This window comes from Orycteropus afer, unplaced genomic scaffold (assembly GCF_000298275.1).
Source record: "Orycteropus afer afer isolate SDZICR_OR568_19922 unplaced genomic scaffold, OryAfe1.0 scaffold00129, whole genome shotgun sequence".
Lineage (NCBI taxonomy): Eukaryota > Metazoa > Chordata > Mammalia > Tubulidentata > Orycteropodidae > Orycteropus > Orycteropus afer.
The window spans coordinates 7,466,800-7,490,119 of NW_006921716.1; the positions used below are offsets into that span (position 1 = coordinate 7,466,800).

The 23,320-nt window shown below is 40.7% G+C and overlaps 1 protein-coding gene across 1 annotated transcript in view; it reads right to left on the bottom strand.

Moving 5' to 3' along the window:
• Positions 1–23,313, bottom strand: part of ZNF704 (zinc finger protein 704) — a 375,130-nt gene extending 351,817 nt beyond the window's left edge. The window contains exon 1 of the mRNA XM_007944653.2: positions 23,101–23,313. The gene's annotated coding sequence lies outside the window, so the exon portion shown is untranslated. The remainder of the gene's footprint in view (positions 1–23,100) is intronic.
• Positions 23,314–23,320: the final 7 nt, after the last annotated feature.

Below are 23,320 nucleotides of genomic sequence, written 5' to 3' on the forward strand. Positions count from 1 at the left end.
AAGTTTGTCCTGCTGTTGGAGACCTCTCGTATCCCCCCCACCTGGGTCCCTGTGGCTGACTATTCCTCTGTCTGGTTTCCTGTCTTTTAATCCCCTTTCTCCTGCTCTTCTGGCCTGCTTCTTTGGGCGTCCCTGAGTTTCCCCTCCTCACCTAATCCCTTCGGCTGATCCTATGTATGATAGAACAAAACACTGCCCAACCTTACAATCTCTGCTCTGTAATGTTCTTTACCTATGATTTCATTTATGACTTTAGTATCAAGGTTATGTTGGACTGATAAAATTTGGGGCAAAGATTCCATCTTCCTCTCTTTTGGTAAAGGTTTTTGCAAGACTGGTAATTTTTTTTCCTTCAGTATTTGATAGATTGATTACACCAGTGAAACCAACAAAGCTGGGAGTTTTCTATGTGCAAACAATTTTAATTATAAATTCAACTTCAACAGATTGGGAGGTTATTCAGATATCCTTAAATCTTGTGGTCAGTTTTGATAACTTTTATCTGTGAGGGAATTTGCCTATTTCATCTGAACTGGCAAATTAATGGTCATATAGTCATTCATAATATGCCCTTTTTATCTTTATAAAGTCTGTAAGATGGGCAGTAATGCACTTTCTTTCCTTCTTGACATTGGCAATTTGTGCGCTCTCTCTCTCTTTTAAATCAGTTAAAAGTTTATTAATTTTATATATCTTTTTTAAAAAAAATCAGTTATTTTGTTTCATAGATTTTCTTTACTGTTTGTCTGTTTTCTATTTCATTGATTTTCCATTATGTTATTTCCTTCCTCTTCTTTTTTTTAGCTTCTTCTGACAGAAGACTTGTTGTTAGTTGCCTCCAAGCCTATTATGACTCATGGTGACCCCATGTGTGCAGAATAGAACTGCTACTATGGTGTTTTCAAGGCTGTGACTTTTCAGAAGCAGATATCCAGGTCTGCCTTCTGAGGTGCCTTTGGGTGGGTGTGAAGCACCCACTTTTAAGCTAGCAGTCAAACTCTTAACCATTTGTGCTACCCAGGGACTCCAATGGAAGATAATAACAGATGTAAAATTATGCATTTCCCTCTAAGCACTGATTTAGCTTCCATATAGGTTATTTAGAAGAACGTTGACTGATTTTCAAATATTTGGGCATTTTCCTGTTAAGTTTGCATTATTGATTTCTAATTAAATTCCACTGTCATTAAAGAATACATTCTGTATGATTTCAAACCTTTGTCCCTGCCCTCCCCTAGCATATAGTCTATCTAGGTATATGTTCATTATATACTTGAAAAGAATGTTTACTCTTCAGTTATTCAATGTGGTATATATAAATGTCTGTTAGGTTAAGTAGGTTGACTGTGTTATTCAAATGTTCTTTATATTTATTTCTGTGTGTGTGTACCAATATAATCAGTCACTGAGCAGGTAATTTAAAATATCCAGAGATAGTATCTATCTATTCTCTTTTGGTTCTGTAAATTTTTAATTTATCGTGAAGCTCTTTTATTAGCTCCATAAATAAAGGATATATAAAAGTTTCTATGCTAAAGTGAAAAGATAAAGCATAAGAGAGAATGAAAGATTCACAAAGTCACTACTTTGGGTAGAAGGCAATCCCTCAAAGTAGGGCAGTGTTTTCTTTTCCTTGTCTTGTCACCTCCTCAACCCACTATTGGTACAAGGTGCTAGGAACTATCCTACAAAATGGGTTATAACAGTAGTAAAGAGGTGGTTGTGGAAATAGTTGTAGAACTGATGCCCTAGGACTCATTTCCATGAAATTCTGGTTTGTTGTGATTTTATTTGTTCTCTTGGATAGCTCTAACTTCGGTTATGCCTCCCATGCCAACAACAATAGCTATGTATAAATGATATTTGTTGTGTACTGAAATTTTTTATTTGTTTAACTTTCTATTGTGATTTGGGTGAAAGTTTATAAAGCAAATTTGTTTTTCATTCAACAAATCATACATATTTGGTTTTGTGACATTGATTGCAATCCCCATGATGTAAAAGCTGTCTTCCCACTTCCTCCCTGTGGTTACCTTTTCCCTGAATCCTTCTTTCCTAAGCATTCCTGCCTTCTGAGCTTTCTCCCAGCTCTTCTTATTACCTCCCATGGTTCATTGTTCTAAGGAATGTACCTCCCTCATGTAATTATTCACTTCATAGGTCTGTCATATTTTTGGGTGAAAGTTAAGCTACAGGAGTGAGTTCAATTTCAGGCCAGAAGGATAAGGGACTACAGTCTCTGGGATTTCACCAGTCTCTATGAAACCAGTAAGCCTGGTCTTGTTTATGATTTTAAGTTTTGTTCCACATTTTTCTCCCACTCTATCCAGGATCTCCAATTATGACCTCTTTGTAAGTGGCCAGCTAAAATTTTTCTTAGTATAATTAGTTTTATAATTTCAAATAATCTCATAGGTCTTCATTCCTACACTCTGTTCTCAGACACATGTGCAATCTCAGGAGTAAGTCAGCAGCAGGTACAGGACTGCACAGCAGGAAAACTCTTTTCCCAAAGAACAACTTTGACTGTATCTCCTTCTACTGGATGACTAGAAACAAGCCTGAGTAGGAATGTTGAGCAGGGAGGTCATCAGAAGGTAGGACAGGTGAGAGGGTCAGAACAGAAACAAAGAAGGGTGAGGCTTATACAACAATTTTCATTATTCACAGGAGTTATGTTCTATAAAATCATCATGAACACTAAATTAGCAAGTACTGAACCATTGTTCCTAGGGAAAACACAGGGTTAGGTTCCTGCAAGCCTCTGGTCACACCATTTTCACCAATCAATTAATATATGACCTTGCTTTATGCATATGCTATTTAAAGACACCTTATTTAAAATATATTGTTGATTCATTAACATTGAACTTGGGGCCAACAGCAGTATAATACATGCCTGAACAAAGATTACTTAACAAATTTTCTCTGTAAGGCACATCACTGCCTTCTTGCATTCAAGAATACTAGACAGCAGTTCCAACACTACTCTTGAGGGCCATTTTAAACAGCAAAATTACCAATAAAAAGCACAAAAAATGTGAAATAGACCACAAATACAAACTTATCTACAGTATGAAAGCTGAAACAAGTCAGAGTACTGCCTTGTTCAACTTCAGCTGGGAAAGTGCACATTGGGCAACTCAAAATTTTTACGAATTGCACATCTCTCAGAATGATCACAAAAGCACCATGAATATTGATTTAGGGGTTACAAATAAGTTTCGCAAGTAGGAAAACTCTCAAATCAGGGATTAATGAATAATGAGGACTAACTGTATATAGTTAAGGATTCCTGATAAAAATTCCAATCCTCGGACACTTGCTCATTTTCCATACAACACCTATTTTTCCTAGGATAAGGCCAGGCAGGCAGTGCATGAAAATGTGTGTGTGTTTATGTGAGTAGGCTTACATGTATAACAATCTCAAGATAGAATTGCGTAAGCAGGAATTTAAGAAGGCAATCTTCGTACTTCTCCCACACTACCTGGGGATGTATGTTTAGAGCAAAACTAGAATCCTTAATCTTTCAAAACTCAGAACCTCTCTGGCTTGATTTCTAGATGGACCTATAAATGAGGATATGTCTGTGGTGCCAGAACCACAGTGACCCCCTGCTCAGTGGTGACAACAGTATCCTGGTGGCTAACAGAAGAGGGATTTCATTTACAACATATGAGACAATGTTTGTGTGTTGAAATAGGGCAAATGTAATAGAAGGCACTGGGTGATGTGCGCATGATCCTAGGTCCAATATGCCCCAAATCATGCTCCCTCTGGTTCTGGGACTTTTTTAAATTTTGCAGAACTTTACAAATTGTTTGGTGACTGCTATATTGACTAGTTAATGCTAACATAATGTATGTCGATTCCAACTCATAGCGACCCCACTGGGTTGCCGAGGCAGTAAATCTTTACAGAAGGAGATTGCCCAGTCTTCCTTCCACAGAGTGGCTGGTGGGTTTGAACCACAAACTTGCTGGTTGGCAGTCAAATGCCTTAGGTACTGCACCACCAGAGTGCCTTCCCATGTTATTTTCAGAATGTTTACTGTTTACAAACTTCTTTTCTTGAAAGACAAACAACAAATAATTCTTAGGATGACTCCAAATGCTACACAAAACAAAAAACCTCGTGTAAAGGCTTTAATAAGCTGGAAATTCCTTAGTCTTCATCTCTAACCACAGTCCCTCTAGTTAAAACTGATACCTTTTTGAATTTCTATCAAGACCTTATACTGCTAGATTTGTAGAGTCCTGTTCTGTTTAGGACTAATGCTTTTTAGGACTAATGCCAAAGAAGAAGAAATTGAAGATTTTTACCAACTTCTGCAATCTGAAATTGATTGAACATGCAATCAAGTGGCAATGATAATTACTGATAACTGGAATGCAAAAGCTGAAAACAAAGGAGGAGGATAATTAGGTGAAAAATATGCTGTTGGTACAAACACCACAGGAGACTGCATGATACGATTTTGCAAGACCAAGAACTTATTCATTGGAAATACTTTTTTGTATCAATATAAATGGCTGCTATACATAGACCTTGGCAGATGGAATATGCTGTATTGTTGTTATGTGCCATCGAGTCAGACCCTACTCATAGAAACCCCTCCTTAGGTTTCTGAGGCAGTTATCACTATGGAAGTAAATTGCCTAACCTTCCTTCCGAGGAGTGGCTGATGGATTTGAACCGCAAGCCTTCTGGTTAGCAGTCAAGTGCCTTAGGCACTACACTACCAGAGCTTCTAGACGGAATATACAGGAATCAAATCAACTAAATTAGTGCAAAAAGATAGAGAAGCTTGGTATCATCACTTAAACTAAGGCTACGGGTAGAACAGATCATCAATTGCTCATATGCAAGTTCAAGATGAAGCTGAAGAAAATGAAAATAAGTCCATGAGAGCCAAAATGTGACCTTGATTACATCCACCTGAATTTAGAGACCATGTGAAGCACAGATTTGACACAGTGTACACCAATGAGCAAAGACCAGACAAGTTGTGGAATGACACCAAGAATATCATACATAAAGAAAGCAAAAGGTCATTAAAAAGAAAGGAAAGGAAGAAAAGACCAAAATGGATGTCAGAAGAGACTCTGAAAGTTACTTTTGAGTGGACAGTAACTAAAGCGAATGAAAGAAATGACAAAATAAAAGAGCCGAACAGATTTCAAAGGGGAGTTCAACAAAGCTAAGTAACATATTATAATGAAATGTGCAAAGATCTAGAGTTAGAAAACCAAAAGGGAAGAACACGCATGGCATGTCTCAAGCTGAAAGAACTGACGGAAAATTCAAGCCTCGAGTTCCAATACTGGAGAATTCTATATGCAAAATATGGAACAATGCAGGAAACATCAAAAGAAAGTGAAAGGAATACAGTCACTGTACCAAAAAGAAATGGTCGATGTTAAACCATTTCAGGAGGTAGCATATGGTCAAGAATCAATTGTAATAAAGGAAGAAATCCAAGCTACACTGAATATACAAGCGAAAAACAAAGCTCCAGGAATTTGACCAAATACCCTGTCTGTTGAGATATCTCTAAGAACAGATGCAGCACTGAAGGCATTCATTTGTTTATACCAAAAAATCTGGAAGACAGCTTCTTAGCCAACTGACTGGAAGTGATCGATATTTGTGCCCACTCCAAAGAATGGTAATCCAACAGAATGCAGAAATTATCGACCAATATAGGAGCTCTGGTGACATAGTGCCTAAGGCATTTGACTGCTAACCAGAAGGGTGGTGGTTCAAACCCACCAGCCACTCCTCAGAAGGAAGACTAGGCAATCTACTTCCATAGGGATACTGCCTTGGAAACCCAAGGAGAGGTCCCTATGAGTCGGATGACTCGACAGAAGTGAGTTTGATTTTTTTTTTTTTTTTTTGGTGATCATTAATATCACACACAAGTAAAATTTTGCTGAAGATAATTCAAAAATGGTGGAGGCAGTATCTCAACAGGGAACTTCCAGAAATTCAATCCAGATTTAGAAAAGATCATGGAACGAGGGATATCATTTCTGATGTCAGATGAATCTTAGTTGAAAGCAGAGAATAGCAGAAAGATGTTTACCTGTGTTTCAGTGACTATGCAAAGGCATTCAATTGTGTGGAATATAACGAATTACAGATAACATTGCCAAGAATGGGAATTCCAGAACCCTTAACTGGGTTCATAAGGAACCTGTACACAGACCAAGAGGCAGTCATTTGAACAGAATAAGGAGATACTGCATGGTTTACACTCATGATGTGTGTTAGGTTGTATCCTTTCACCATACTGATTCCATCTGTATGCTGAGCAAATAATCCAAGAAACTGGACTATATGGAGAACTGGGCACCAGGATTAGAGGAAGATGCATTAATAACCTGCACATGACATAACCTTGCTTGAGAGGACTGGAAACACCAAGAAAATCAAAGACTATAGGTTTCAGTGTGGATTATATCTCAACATAAAGAAAACAAAAATCCTCACAACTGGAACAATAAACAACATAATAATAAATGGAGAAAAGATTGAAGTTGTCAGGGATTTCATTTTACTTGGATCCACAATCAACACCCATGGAAGCAGCAGCCAAAAAATCAAACAATGTATTGCATTGGGCAATTCTGCTTCAAAAGACTTCTTTAACGTGTTAAAAAGCAAAGATGTCACTTTCAGGACTAAGATATGCTGACCAAGCTGGGGTATTTTCAATCATCTCATATACATTGACTCATAGCGAACCCTCCTTGGGTTTCCAAGGCAGTATCACTACAGAAGTATATTGCCCAACCTGCTTGTTTACACCAAAAAATTTGGAAGACAGCTTCTTGGCCAACTGATAGGAAGTGATCGATATCTGCCCAACCTACTTGGGCAATCCACTTCCGTAGTGATACTGCCTCAGAAACTCAAGAAGGGGTCACTATGAGTCAGGTCTGACTCAATGGCACATAACAACATATGCATGTGAAAGCTGGACAATAAATAAGGAAGACTGAAGAAAAACTGATGCCTTTGAATTAGGGTGCTGGCAAAGAATATTGAACATACCATGGACTGCCAGAAGAATGAGCAAATCTGTGTTAGAAGTAGTAGTACAGCCAGAATGCTCCTTAGAAGCAAGGACAGATAAACATCTTCTCATGGATATCAGGAGGGAAAAGTCCCTGGAAAAGGATACCATGCTGGGTAAATTAGAGGATGAGTGACAAAGAGGAAGAGCCTCAACAAGATGGGACTGATACCATGTTTGCAACAATGGGCTCAAAAACCAATGACTGTAAGAATGGCGCAGGACTGGGCAGTGTTTCATTCTGTTGTTCACAGGGTCGTTATGAGTCAGAACCCACCCGATGGCACCAAAGAGCAACAACAAATTAAATATTTCCTATGGCAGAAGGAAGTGGGATTAGGGGTGAGGGCTAAGACTTCTGCATAGAAACTTTTGGTGGAAGACTGAGAAAGGAAAGAAAAATGTCCATCCAAGTCACTCAGGAACATTTCTGCTAATGCAAAAAAACTTATGTCAAAATGTACAGATTATTTAACAGGATGTGGACTGAATGTAATTCAACTCCATGTTTACTGTTAGAAATCAAAACTTTGTCTTGAATTTATGAGGAGGAAAGAGAAGGAAAAAAAATGAGAACCTGTGCCCTTTCTCTGATTCCTTTTCCCTCATTCCTGAACTACGGAGCTGAACCCCTGTGGACTGTGGTGACTTCACTCTTAGTGGATATGCACAGAATGGTTGAGTTTGCTGTACTGCAATATTCCTTTCCCTTGGTTCCTCCACTGTTTTCTAACACGTCAACCCTCTCCCCATTCCTTTTTTTCCCCACCTGACAAAACACAATGAATGAGTGAAGAATAATTGGTATGGCAAAATAAAGTAAAACATTAGTATTGTGGCATTCAAGGATGTATGGTGTGCTAGTGGTTAATGGGTGTGGGGTTACCTTTTGGTGTGACAAAAATGTTCTTAGATTGTGGTGATGGTTGCACAACTCTGTGAATATACTAAAACTGCTGAATTATACACTTTAAAAGGGAGAATTGCAAAGTATATCAAATATATCACAACAAATCTGGAGAGAAAAAAGATTGAAAAATGGAACATTAAATTTGAAGTGCTCCAGAACTCAACCTTAGGTGCCTCCCCTTCTCTACCTACTTTACCTACGTACTCTAAAACCAAAAACCAAGCCAAACTCAGGGCCACTGAGTCTATTCCACCTCATGGTGACCCCCATTGAGTTTCCAAGGTGGTAAATCTTTACAAAAGTAGATTGCCCAGTCTTCCTTCCATGGAGTGGCTGGCAGGTTTGAACTGCCAACCTTCTGGATAGCAGTCAAATGCGTTAGGCACTACACCACCAGAGCTCCTTACTCTGCCTACATATTATCTATATGCCCATGACTTTTGAATTTCTATGTCCAGCTCTATCTTCTTCACTGAACTCCAGCCCACTTGACATCTTCATTTAGAGATCTAATACCAAACCAAAACCAAACTCACTGCCATGAGCTCAACTCCAACTCATAGTGACCCTACACAGCAGAGTCATAGAATGCCCTCAAAGGGTTTCCAAGGCTGTAAATCTTGACAGAAACCAACTGCTGTATCTTTCTCCCGCAGAGCAGCTGATGGGTTTGAATAATTGCCCTTTTGGATAGCAGCCAAGTGCTTTAAGCAGTACACCAACAGGGCTCCTATCCGCAGTCTAATAGGTTCTCACATTGGGTATAGAAAAGACAGAACTCTTGATTCCCCTTACCCACCTATTCCTTTCTTCCTCCTTGCATCCCCATCTCATAGCTTTTATTGCCTATCTTTCCAACTAAAATATGAGCAGGGACCCTGCCCGAGACTTGTTCTATCTTGTGTCCTTGGAGCTAGCAAAGAGCAGGAGCTCAGTGACTATTTGTTGAATAAAACAGCCATGGAACTGTGGCCAAATGAGAAAGTATTTTTTGAAAAACAATAAAACATCAACTTCTCAGTGAATTTAATCAAGATCTTTATGGTATCTCAAATTTAACACATAAAGATAGGCATAGTTTACCAATAACATGGTTTTTTAGTCTCATTTTAATAATAAAGATAATTTTCCCAAGTAACCTCTGTGCTACCTTGCAAAAAAATCTGAGCCACAAAAACCTGTTTGAATATAGAACTCTTTTAGAGTAAGAATCAAGAGCTGAAAGAAATGCTGTCACCCAACAGAAGGCTAAAAGCATACTGTCAGAACTCCTTAAACACCCACCAAGTGCAACTGGAACAAGAAATGCAGCCCCTTCTGTCCTTCCATAAATCCTACCTGGGTCTTTTCAAATCCCTCCCTCCTTCTCACTCTAGGATACTAATGTTCAGTGCTTACATAGACTGTCATTCCTATTTCATCCTTTTCTGAGATTAGTTTTTGCTGCAAATCATATGTGATGAAATAAGACTATTTTTCTTTCAAATGTATACATTTTTAGAATCTTAATCTAAAATCTTACCCTAATATTGCTACTATTTTCCCAGTATTTTATTAAACTACTTTGAGTTGTAAGTATGGAAACCTGCTAATTGAAATATTTTCAAAAACTTCTTAAAATTAACTTAAATTAAACTTTGGGTCCTTACCCAAATTAATAAAAATTAGCTAGGTTTGTTCTTTAGTAAGTGCTTTTAGCAGACTTGTAAGCATGTACATGCTACATGAAAGTGTTTATGACAACATATTAAAATTATATTTCATATTGTTTTAATTTACAGTTTACTCCAAAATAAAGTCTCCTCTCTCCTTAAATTTCCATTGTTGCTTAGGTACCAATTCCAATTTTTTAAATCTGTTAGTCCCAACTGTTTTCTGAAATATTTGATAAATATATCATATGGTACAAAACTGCATTATGATATGTATTTCTTTCTACAGAAACTGGTCTGTTCCCCCCTGAGACTATTCTATACATCTATAAAATGGCGAGCTTGAATCTCCCAAGATTATCATTAAGGTCAAATGAGGTTAGTTATAAGGGCACTCAATAAAATATAACATATTCAGTGCTGGGTAATACTGAACTAAAGGTTGAACAATACCCAACAGAGTCCTTGTACAAGGTATTCAGTGTTCAGGGCTTAACCCCTTCCTTTGCAACAGTCAATTTGTTGTTGACATAAAACGTGTCAATCTAGTAATAAATTTCTTCATTCTTTTCTAAAAAGTCTAAATATACTGTCTTAATATTTTCAATCTTTTTTCTTTTAGAATGTTTAAAATAGATTATTAAATATATTTTCATGGGTTTAAAAACACATTCTGGTTTTCTGCTCCCTTAGGACTTTGTAATTACATTATAATAGCATTCCTCACACCCTCCTATCTATCTCCCCCACCAGACCATCACGGAGCCTGCCTTATCAACAAAGGTAGTATTCTCTTCCAGTTTTTAAACTTCACACACCAGGAACAGTATTCACAGATACACAAGTGAAAACTTACCAGATTTTTTTTTTTTTTTCCTAACTTTCCACTGGAGAAACAGCTTTATGAAGAAATGTATTTCAAAGCTTGTAAATATTTATTTAGTAATGCAGTTTTGGTTACTTATCCCAAGCTATCAGTCACTTATCCAAGGCTTCTCTATTTAGAAAAGTAATTATAAAGCAGTATTTCCCAAAATGTATCCCAGGGGATCACTGCTCTACCAAAAAAAAAAAGACTGTGTAGTCAGATAAATATGTAAAATGCCACAACCTATATTCACCCGTTCAGAACTCAGCGTGGTCCCTGGCATATGGTCAGTAGTTTCTTGAGGTATATGTGTTTATAGGAGCTCTGGTGGCATAGTGCCTAAGGCATTTGACTGCTAACCAGAAGGCTGGCGGTTCAAACCCACCAGTCACTCCTCAGAAGGAAGATGGGGCAGTCTACTTCCATAAAGATACTGCCTCGGAAACCCAAGGAGGAGTTACTATGAGTTGGATCCAACTCAACGGCAGTGAGTTTGGTTTTTGGTGTATATGCGTTTGTTATATTCCTTTCAAATTTATTCTGTTTGAAATATTTTATAATTTAAAGAAATCTGTATCTATATTGCTAACTTTTTAAAACCTGGAATTTCCCAGTTATTTAATCACACAGTCCTTTTTTTCCCCTTTTTGGAAATTTCCCTAAAAAATGGCAAGCCAATACGTGAGTTTAGATACTTTCAGCTACCAGTTCCCAAAGACCCAAAGAATGACTTCTTCACCAAACAAAAGTAAAACAGGGCCAACAAATCAAGGCCGAGAAGAGACAGGGAAGACAGGCAAACACATGACTCAGACATTCTCAGCCACATGTAAGTTAGAGTTGTCTTGGAAAACTAACATCACTGTATTTCCATAGCAGCTTTTAGCACCACTTATTCAATGTGTGGGTTAAGTCTTCTTCCTCCTGTGGATAGTACCCAGGTATTCTCTAATACAAGAGTTATAGATCTGAACAGAGTGATGAGCATAAGAGATAAAATGTCTGTCTTCTTTGCACAAATAGATAAATGACTCACAGCTTCCTCAGCTGAGAGGAGAGATTAAAGCTCACCACCAATTACAATGGAACACCCTAGAGTTTAGATGAACAAAGTCACTTTAGGAAGCAGCCCTCTGAAACATCTCGGTAGCATGGAATGAGATGGAGGTTGAAGCAGTCAAAATAACTGGGGTATTTTGTACCCTCGAACAACGATTTTTAAAAAGATTTCTTTCTGAAACTATAAAGGAAACAAATTGCCAACCATGCCTAAATATGGGAGGTCTCTGGGCCATATTTAATAACAGACAATGATGGAAAAACATTACTCCTATTTTATAGATAAGTAAAAACATTAAGCAATTTGTCTCAAGTCACAGAACTAGCAAGTAGAGAACCCAGAATTTGAATGCGGAGGCTGAGTTCCTTCACTTCTCCATCTATAGGAAGGTAACAGTGTGTGCACAGTGATGGTGGCAGAGTGGGGTGGGGGGAGCTGACAAGATCACTTGCTTTGATTCAAGTCTGCTCTCTCCCATTTTACTAATGAACTCCCAACAAAGGCCACATTGATGGACTAAAATTTTACTGCCTACAGGTTTAATCAAATGGTATTTCAGGGTTCATGTCTTTTTTTTTTTCTATTGTTTTTTTAAAGGAGCTCTGGTGACACAATGCCCAAGTGATTTGACTGCTAACCGGATGTTGGTGGTTCAAACCCACCAACCGCTCTATGAAAGGAAGATGGGGCAATCTACTTCCATAAAGATTTACCACCTCAGAAACCCAAAAGAGGTCACTATGAGTCAGAATCAACATAATGGCAATGAGTTTGGTTTTTTGGTTTGGGTCCTTTAAAAAAAACTGATTTACTTTAAAATATTGGAGCATTTCTTGCATTCACTTACTTGGACAAAACCCAACCCAACCCAACACAACACAACCCAACGCCGTTCAATTGATTTTGACTCACTGTGACCTTGTAAAACAGAGTAGAACTACCCCATATAGCTTCCAAGGCTGTAATCTGGAGTCGACTGCCTCATCTTTCTCCTGTAGAGTGACTGGTGGGTTCAAACCACCTAATTAGTTCAAATCAGGGAGATTTTCATTTAACCTTTCACTATGACTAGAGCATAAGAAAAGCAAGCGTGTCATCAGTTAACTGTCAGTGTAATATTGATAGTTGTTGTTGTTATGTGCCGTCGAGTCAGACCCAACTCATAGCAACCCTTCCTTGGGTTTCCGAGGCAGTATCACTACGGAAATAGATTGCCCCATCTTCCTTCTGAGGAGTGGCTGGTGGATTTGAACCACCAGCCTTCTGGTTAGCAGTCAAGTGCCTTAGCCACTATGCTACCAGAACTCCCATATTGATAGGGCACACTCTAAGTTAGTCCACACAGAGCCATGTACAGACAGGACACTTTTATTACTCAGTACTTCAAGATGGTACTCATATATTACTGCAAAGTTCTTACCCTAGAATTTTGCCCTTCAAAAGTCTAAAGCCAACCCTGCTTTCCCTAAATATAAATTGTAATCCTGAATTTTGCAAAGCATTGCCTTCAATGAAGTAGGTAAGACTTAATCACTCTAATTCCACTACACTTATCTCAGAGTTATATTCCACTTCATCCAGTAAATAAAAGTAACTAAGCTTATTTGCCAAAGGCAGTTCCACTTCATCCAGTAAATAAAAGTAACTAAGTTTATTTGCCAAAGGCAGTGATCTAAACTCATCCTTTGGCTACTTACTTCTGGAATTACCTCCTGGCCAAACCACATTGCTTGGCTATAATTATTTTAGGGAAGGTGTCAAAATGACAACCCAATTTGTGGCAGCCAAGAAAGGTCCAATGGTAGATCTAATCTTGATATTCAAACCAAACCAAACCAAACTCACCTCCCCCATGTTCTTGTTGTTGTTGTTTGCTGTCAAGTCGGCCGACTCATAGACCCTCCTTGGGACTCATAGACCCTCCTTGGGTTTCCAAGGCAGTATCACTACGGAAGTAGGATTGCCCAACCTTCCTTCCGAGGAGTGGCTGGTGGGTTTGGACCGCCAGCCTTCTGGTGAGCAGTCAAGTGCCTTAGGCACTATGCTACCAGAGCTCCTCCTCATGTTCTTAGGGATAATGAAAAACAGGAGCTCCAAATCTCTTTATAGGCAACTTGGTAGCATTTTGTTCAACTGTGAGCTCCCTGAAGACAGAAGTAGGGCTTATTCACTGCTGCTTCCCATGCGAATTTCAGGTACTTAACAAACCAAAACAAACAAACATACAAACTCACTGCCTACAAGTGTATTTGTATTCTCACTCATAGTGACTCCTCCTTGGGTTTCAGTGACCTTCAAAAAAGATCTACTAACTGAGGGAATGGATAGAAACATGAAGAGCAAACCCAAAGAAAATTATCCTTATTTCGACAATATACATTTGGTTAGGAGAGAAGGCTGGCTATGATGGTCTCCGAACATTCTCAAAATTTTTTTTTCTCTTCTTGGTTTCACTCGTCAATTACCACATTCTCAAATATTTTAGAAAATCTAATAGCCACTCCTCGGAAGGAAGGTTGGGCAATCCTACTTCCGTAGTGATACTTACCTCGGAAACCCAAGGAGGGGTCGCTATGAGTCGGGGCCAACTGGATGGCAAACAACAACAACAACAACAATGGAAAACAGGCATTTACCTTAAAAGGAGACTCCACAGGCAACTAAAAGGTCAAGTTTCCTTGATTTCAGGAAATATTTACATTAAGTCATTGTGGCCCGTAACTGTAAGCCATTGCCATTGAGTAATTTGAACTCATAGCAACCTACAGGGCAGAGTACAAATGTCCCAGTGGGTTTCCAAGGCAGTAAATCTTTACAAAGCAGACTGCCACATCAATTCTCCTGCAAAGCAACTGGTAGATTTGAACTGCCAGCCTTTTTGTTAGCAGCCAGTGTTTACCTTTACACCATCAGGTTCCTTAGTTGTTGTGACAAGGCTGGTTAATTCTTGCACATCAGAGGTTCTGATGCTGTACATTGTAATGGGAGGTAAAGGTTCCCACCTCCACCCCTCCAAGCCCCTCTTAACATGGGAAAACACATCACTATGACTGGAACAGATTTACTAATCAAGAGGGTCCCACATTCTTAGAGGTCACACACACACACACCCCAGAGTGGGCCTTCTTCTAAGAGGCAGGGAGGGAGTAGCCGATTCAGGGTAGGTCTTGACTCCTCATTTTTTCCCTTCTTTTCTCTAACACTTGTGTAATGGGGCATTTCATGGTTAACTAGTATTAGATTTTGGTGACCTCCTTAGAAACTGACTAGTATATCTTTAAATGAGTTCCTGGCAAGTTCATTTAAGACACATGGTGACCCAGTATGTGTGAGAACAGTGCTCCGTAGGTTTTTCAATGGGTGATGTTTTGAAAGCAGATCACCAGCCCTTTCTTCCCAAGCACCTCTGGATGGATTCAAACTGCTAATTTTTCCATTAGTAGCCAAGCAAGCAGCATCCTTGGATGGTGTAAACAGTTAACGCACTTGTCTGCTAATAGAAAGGTTGGTGGTTTGAATCCACCCTGAGGTGCCTCTGAACAAAGACCCGGTGATATAATTCCCCAAAAAAATCATCCATTGAAAACCCTAAGAAGTGCAGTTCTACTCTGACACACATGGGGTCACTGTGAGTCAGAATCGATTTGACAACTGGTGTGTTTTGGTTTGTTGGTTAGTGTTTAGGCCAGTTTACCAGGAATACCACATCAGGGATCATGGACACTCAGTTCACAACGAGATAAAACCTCATTTCCCATTTGTTATCATCCTCTGTGCGCACACGTCAAATCTCACAGGAAAGGGTGACTGTCTGGGAGGGATTGACAGAGGTCCTGCCCAGCACACCATAGCCACAGGTAAGGCTGCCTCTACCTGAGGTACTGTGGGAAAAATGAGCATTCCAAAAACAGAAGTTGATAAGCAGTGAGGGATACATCACTTCAGAAAATTATGGTTTTTCTTACAACAACATGCCTGGGCACAAGGAACGAACCCAGAAAAGAGGATGTTAACTTGGGGTTGGCAGACCAGGCTGCTAATCCAGACCCCTCCTAACCTGCTAAGCAACCCTTGGCCAGACAAGGCTTTTCACTGCGCATCGTCTAAGTGTCCTCACCTCACCGGTCAAATGAGGGTATTGGATTAAGAGATACTGTTTGCCTTCCAACTCCAGCAGTCTGAGATTCAGTGAATGACAACTTTGTCTGGTATCTTAAGCATATGCCTTTCACTGGAGCCAACAACACAGACCATTTGCAAGACACATACTTGTTAGCAAATTCAATCAGGAATTCAGTGTTTGCTACACAGTCTCTGCCAAAGGCTTCTTAAAGTCATCTGATATTCAAGAGATAGTCTAATAGATGTGTTAACCCTCCCAGAAGAAGCTGACGCACAGGAAGCAGATTCTGTTTCGATTAATATTGATTGAGTACTGAAGTGGGAACTTTGACATAAATTATGTCATTTAAAAGCCTTTCTTCCCAAGTTTTTCTTTAGATGAAATCTTGACAGAGCTACCAGCAGTCTTGTGTGTCCAGTTGGCCCTCATTTACTGTATACCATTAAACTATCTATCCAGCTACATTCTTAGCCCTGAACTGATCCATAGCATCACAGAGGACAGACCTGGGCCTTGTTACCTCAACCCCCTACTGTTTGCCTTCACTAACAACTTAATACTGAATCCTTCCTAAGTTTGGCAGTGCCCTTGCATTTTGTTTTCTTTCCTTAAGCTCTAGAAAAAGACATTGTTTGCTGTGCTACTTAATGTTCCTTATACATGTGCCCCTGAGGTTAGCTTCAGGGGGCACCAAAAAAAAAAAAAATCTTACCACTGCAGATAAATTTGTATGCTTCCTTTGGCCAGAAACCGACAACTACGTAATACAAAGTTTCTCTGTTTTCTCTCATTTAAAGCCTAAGTAAGTACCCATTATAGTAATCACAATATTTTCAGATGCCTAGTAGCAACTATCCAGCCCCTCCTGGTGCAAACCATTAACATACTGCACTACTAACCAAAAGTTGGATGTTTGAGTCCAAGAGGCTCCTCAGAAAGGCCTGCTGATCTACTTTCTAACAATCAGCCATTGAAAACTCTATAGATCACAGTTGTATTCTGACACACATAGGGTTGTCGTGAGTCACAAACAATTTGATGGCAACTAATAGTAGCATCTATTCCTCTGTTTCTTTAGCTATCCCAATCCTTCTGGAAATACACAGGAACATAAATCCCAACTAAATTTATGGAGATTCCAGTCTAGAGACTTTAAAAAGAAAAAAAAAAAGTCCAAGCAATGGCATCAGACAGCCTCCATACGAATCCACGCTCCCCACCTGGGCAACATGGCCTCCAGTGCCCTATATTACCTCTAAGTATCCTCACAGCTGGAGCATGAGGGGGACCAGATGGATTCCCAAGTCATAATTTCTCATGCAATCCTCCTTCCTAGAAAGCATTTAGCATAGTTCTTGATTCATAATAACTATTCAGCAAATATTAATTTGTATTTTCTTGAAACCCCAAATGTCATGCCTTTCACTCTCATTCTTATAATGACTCTCTTAGTTCTCTAGTGCTGCTGTGACAAATACCACAAGTGTATGGCTTTAACAAATAAGAATTTATTCTCTTACAGTTTGGAAGTCTTGAAGTCTGAGTTCAGAGTACCAGCTCCAGGGCTGAGTGGAGGCCCCTGTACCTTGGGCTTCAGTTCTCCCTTTTGTCCGGGCTCACTGGAGCAAGCTGGAGGCCTCTCCTAACTCATGCAGCTGCTGGCTCCTGAGACTGACAAACCTCAGATTGACAGATAAAATGGCACAATCCCAAAACTGGCAGGCAATACAGCAGGCCACCAGTTCAAGACCAGGAACTGGAGATAAAGACTCAGCCAAATGCAGGATTCAAAATGAGCCAAAAAGCTAGACATTTCCCAAAGCTTCTCCATGTTTACTGGAAGCAGGCCATACCCTGAAGGCAACTCTCCTTCAACTGATTAATATCTCACAGCAGATTCCACCACAGAATTGATTATACCACATCCAATCTCATCAAGGGGAATAACTACATCTGGCTGCCAAGCTACTCAAGATCGCAGCCCAGCCAAGGCGACACACAATCTTAACTACCACAATGATTTTATCAGTTTACTCTTCGATTCCTCCAACCCACTGATTTATGATTTTTTTTTTTTTCACAATCCCTTGCCTTCCTCCTGTCCTCATTCCTCTTAGGGCCACTGATGTTGTTGTTATTGGGTGCCACTGAGTCCATTTGGACTGATAGTGACCCCATGTGACAGAGCCGCACTGCCCCACAGGGTTTCCTTGGCTACAATCTTTACAGAAGCAGATCTCCAGGTCTTTCCCTACACAGCCACTGGTTTGGTTCCAACCACCAACCTTTTTGGTTAGCAGCCAAGCCCTTAACCACTGCACTACCAGGACTCACAGGCCATCACTACAGTCGTAGCCATCCCAACTCCCTCAACAATGTCCCTTTCTGTCCACTGCTTGCCCATGCTGCTGAATCCAGCTCTCTGCTTTCTCTGTAAGAGGAAATGCAGTGTAATGCTTAAGAGTAGTAGCTCTGGAGTTAGATTTCCCAGGCCTCAAACCCCTGCTCTGCCACCTAACAGCTGCGTTTCTTTAAGTTGCTTATCCCTTCTATAAAATGAGGATAAGAAGCACCCTTGACCAATGTTTCTGTAATGAAGTTTAAATGAGATTATTCACTTAGATTGTATGAGCCATACAAAAAAAAAAACCCAAAACTCACTGCCATAGAGTCGATTTTGACTCACAGTGACCTCTCCTTGGGTTTCCAAGGCAGTATCTCTGCAGAAGTAGATTGCCCAATCTTCCTTCTGAGGAGTGGCTAGTAGATTTGAGCCGTCAGCCTTCTGGTTAGCAAACAAATGCCTTAGGTACTGTAAGTACTTAATATTGGCTCTGATTATTTTAATTAATACAACTCCATATGTGAAGCAATAGAATGAGATTAGAAAAATCACACAATCAGAGAGACTGCTTGCACTGTAAATGCATAACCCACAAACCTCAGATGGGGACATGATACTATCTGGCAACTCTATTTCATTTCCCTAGTAATTTTACCCACTTTCTGAAAACTTCTACTTCATACCTTCAGCTCTTAATTCAAACCACTCTCATCTGATGACCTCCCATCCTGCTGCACTGGGAAACAGAAACCATCAGACAAGTACTACTTGATCTGACCACCACTGATATACAAAACTACCCACATCTGGGTTCATTTTCCCCACCAACTCTCTAAGTCAATGGAAAAGAGCCTTGCTTTTCTATCAAAGACCAACTCCCCTCCTTGGGTTTCAGGTCCATGTTCCAATGACTTTCCAATGACTGTACTCCTGCAGTCACCCCTTGTTCTGGTTACCTAGTGCTGCTCTGACAGAAATATACCACAAATGGGATGGCCTTAACAAACAAGAGTTTATTCTTACAATTTGAAGGCTTTAAGTCCAAGTTCAAAGTGCCAGGCTGTAGGGGCTGGGTGAAAGCCCCTCAACCTTGGGGTTCAGCTCTGCCTCCTTCTCCCGGCCCACTGGAGCTAGAGGCATTTCTTCACTCAGACAGCTGCTGAGACGCCCCAAGGTTGACAAGTAAAAAGGCACAGTCAAGGTAGGCAGGCCATTAACTTAAGTCTGTTGTAAGTCCCAAGGTCAGCAGAGCATAGCAGGCTGCTGAGCAATGACACGGCTACATGCAGGGTCCAAGTGTGGCATAGGCTAGAGACCATTCCCAAGGCTTCTCCTTATATACAGGAAGCAGACCACATTCCCAAAGGCAGCTACTCAGCTGTCTGTGGTAGATCCCACCATGGAGCTGATTGCCAGTCTCATCATGGGGAATAACTACCACCAGCTGCCAGCCACTCAACCAGGCCCAGCCAAGTTGACACACAAACATAACCACCACACCCCTCTCCTCACTACATCTTCAGTTCCTCCCTAAGGTAACTGCCACTGATCCTCACACCTCTGGCTATCCATTCCCTTATATATAATCCTTACTCCTTAAATGTGACTTGCTCTAACTCATAGAATATAGAAAAGATGTTGGGATGTTTCTCCTGGGATAATATTACATTATACGAGACTTCTTTTGCTTGCAGCAGACAAGCTCTTGAGATTCTTCTTGCTGGCTTGATGAAGTAAGTGGTCATGTTTAGAAAGCCCTCTTTAAAAGACACTGCAGAGGTCTTCTAGTAGCTGAGGGAGACTCTATCCAACAGCGAGCAAGAAAATATGTAAGGAAATAAATTCTGCTGACAACCTGAATGACACCAGAAACAAATTTTTCCCCAAACCTTCAGTTGAGAACTCAACCCATATGACACCTTGTTTGCAGCCTGTGTGACCCTGAACAGAGAGCCCAGCTAAACTTAGTCTGATTCCTACCCACAGAAACCATGAGGACTGTTTCAGGTGACAAAGTTGTTATAATTTGTTAAGTAGCAATACAGAACTAACATACACTCCTATAATTCCCATCATGTTCTAGTCACTGCACTAGAGTCTACTGTATCCCTCTTAAAAAAAATAACAAAAAAAAAAATAAAACCACCTAAACCAGGTTGCTGCTTCTTAATCATCTTGGCTGGCTTTATCTAAACTTGAATGGCCTTAAGCCTGAGAACCTGATCCAAAGTTCTCTCTTCACCCACTGCACTTTTCCAGTCCCCAGACTGTAAATGACATCAAAATGTTGAGAAATCCCAAATTTTACTCTCTAACCCTGAGATTCCCCACAGCTCCACATCCTACCATCATCAGCCTAATAGCAATCTCCACTTGGATGTCTAATAATCATCTCAGACTTAACATGAGAAACACAGAACACTTGATTCTTCCCTCACAACCCGTGCTGCTCTCCAGTTTTCCTAATCTCAGTAAATCGCACATCTAACCAACGTTTATATACAGAGCTCCTGCTTTTTCCCTACCTCACGTCCCTCACCCAACACATCAGCAGATTCTCGGAGATCAGTCTTCACAGCTGATCCTGAATTTGTCCACTCCTCTCCAACTTTAGTAACTCCCAGCAAACTAGTTCAAGCCATTTTCCCCTCATTCCTGGACTGCAGTGACAGCAGTCACCTGACTGGATCCCTTGCTTCTAACGCTGTCTTCTGCCCTCCATCCAGCCTGATCTTTTTAAAGATACAAACTACCTTATATGCCTTTACTGCTTTAAACTGTCCAAAGACTTCATACTCCACTTAGAAAAAGCCTATTGGGCTCAGTACCCTACCCACCTCTCAGACACACTTCATACCTACAAAGTTCCAAGCACACTCAATTTTTCCTTCCCATCTCAAGATTTTTTTGCAATTGCTATTATCTGTCTGGAAAGAACTTCTTTCCATTCCACATGTCTCAGATCAAATGTCACCTCAGAGAGGGGTTCACTATCCCATCGTAGCTTACTCTTCTTTCTACTCAACTCTTAACGTATCAATTATTTTCTCCATAGGATACTATCACAAACTGAAGGGTTCATCCTTATTTGACTATTGCCATGAATCTTCTTACTAGATTTGAGCTGCTGGAAGGCATTCACTGCTGTGTTCCAGCATAATACCCGGCAATAATATGTGCTCAATAAATAATTCTTCACATTAATTGTTTTCTTCCATAAATATATGTGAGATGGTGCCATTCTTACATGCACTGTAACAAAAATCATCTTGATATGTTTCACTGAAAATCTCTTCAGACACATTGTCAAGCTGTCTTTAAAGTAGTAAAAAGTGGTCAAATTACACCTCAAACTATTCAATATGTAAGCTTCTGAAAAGTTCTGGGCATATCCAAGTGTTGAAAAAAAAAGAACTTTTTTTCTATTTGTTTAATCTAATCAAAATCTGTTCAGAGCTGTGAAAAATCTTTTCTGATGTCACATCCTAGTTTTCCTATTTTTTACAGATTTGATTTTTTTTCTCAGTTTAGATTTTCTTTGATCACAGAACATAAATTTTTTCTAGCACAAATCATGCAATCACTATGCAAAGCACAAGACATATTTTCAATATTTCTAGATAAAAATGCTAAAGAATCACCCCTGCTATTCGTTACTCTACATCATGGATCCCATGTGACTTAGTTCCAAGCACAGTTATATCCTATAGTCATATAATGTAGGCTTTTTAGCAGACCATGGTAATGAGCGAGGTAACCCTCTGGATTCCAACAAGCAGCTGTCAAAAACTATCATCCCAAATGACTACTTCCTGACTATTTCTCAGCCCCAGAGAGGGTACTTCCAGGGTGGTCTAGGAAAGAAATTTGTGCCCGCGTCTACTCTGGGACTAGTCTAATTGCTGATGTTCAACATTTCTTTGGAACTGCAATTTCATGCTTTGATGAGCTGGGGTTTTTTTTTGTTTTTGTTTTTTTTTTTTTTTGCAAGCCCCAAAAGATTATTTTTAAATAGTCTCTATTGAGCTCACTTGTTTATGTATAGTTCTTCCTGAAATACCAATGTCTTCTGGAACTCCAGTAAGAAGTTATTCGGTTGAGTCTAAAAACCACTCTTGAGAAAAATCAGTCACTCCATCGCTTACCACGTGCTGCCCTCAAAACTTCTTAGCAACATACACCGTGCATGAACCTCAACGTGGTTTGCTTTGTCCAATCGCATGCCTGAAAGCCCAGCCAGTCAGTTGTGTAATAATAAACCCCTTATCTCCTGAAGATACACAAACGGAAAGCTCGCTCTCGGTGTTTCAGTGCATGGGGGACTTCGATTAAATTCTCAGCAGAAACTCATATTCATTCTAAATGCCAGATCTCCCCACCCCACCCCCTTTTCCTGATTTCTTTTCCCCTTTGCAGTTAGGAAGTGGGGAGGAATGCTTAACAATGAGTTTAAACAAGGGAGGAAGAGGTGCAATGCCTAAAGCTGCTGGCAAAATGCTTGTAGAAAGCTAGGGCTTGACTTCTGCAGTATGGGGCATGCCGGCTGCCTCACAAGTGTCTGTGATAGAAACTAATCAACAATCGTAAGCGGTCGAAGGGACTGGAAGACTGACAAGGGAAGGCACTTGTTAGTTTCAATATGCTTGGACAGCCCTCAAAATAAGGAAAGGGGGACATTCTTAAGTCCCTGGGGAAGAATAAAATCTCATTCCTCCGGCTACCCGGTCCCCACCGGGCGCAAACCAGCGTCTACCTCTTCCCATCTCCAACTTCCCCACCCCACCAGGAAGCAGAGACCCATTCCCGCACCCACAGGGGCCAACAAATCTGACCTGGCCTTTGAGGAAACGGGGAGCAGACGCCTCGGAGCGGCGAAGGGGTCCAGAGACGCAAGCAAATCAACAGTTCCCTCACCCCGCTCCGCGCTGCCGCCAGCGCCGCTGACACACCCCTCCCGGTCGCCAGTCCCGGCTGCAGCCAGCGTTTCGAACCTGGGCCCGGGCCCATCCCTCTGCCCGGGGCGGCGGGCCCCTCGCGCGCTACCGCGCCCAGCACGCACCTTCAATACGCCCCGGGCCGGGCCCTTGGAGACCGTGCGGCTGGGCCCAAGGGGCACGAAACGCTCCTCGCCGTCCTCGTCATCGTCATCGCCGTCCACCACCTCGACGACCACCTCCTCGTCCTCGTCTTCCTCGTCGTCATCCTCCTCCTCCGCGCCCCCTGGGGGCTTCTCCTCCACCCTCCCGAGGCCCCGCCGCCGCCGGCCCCCACCCTCCTCG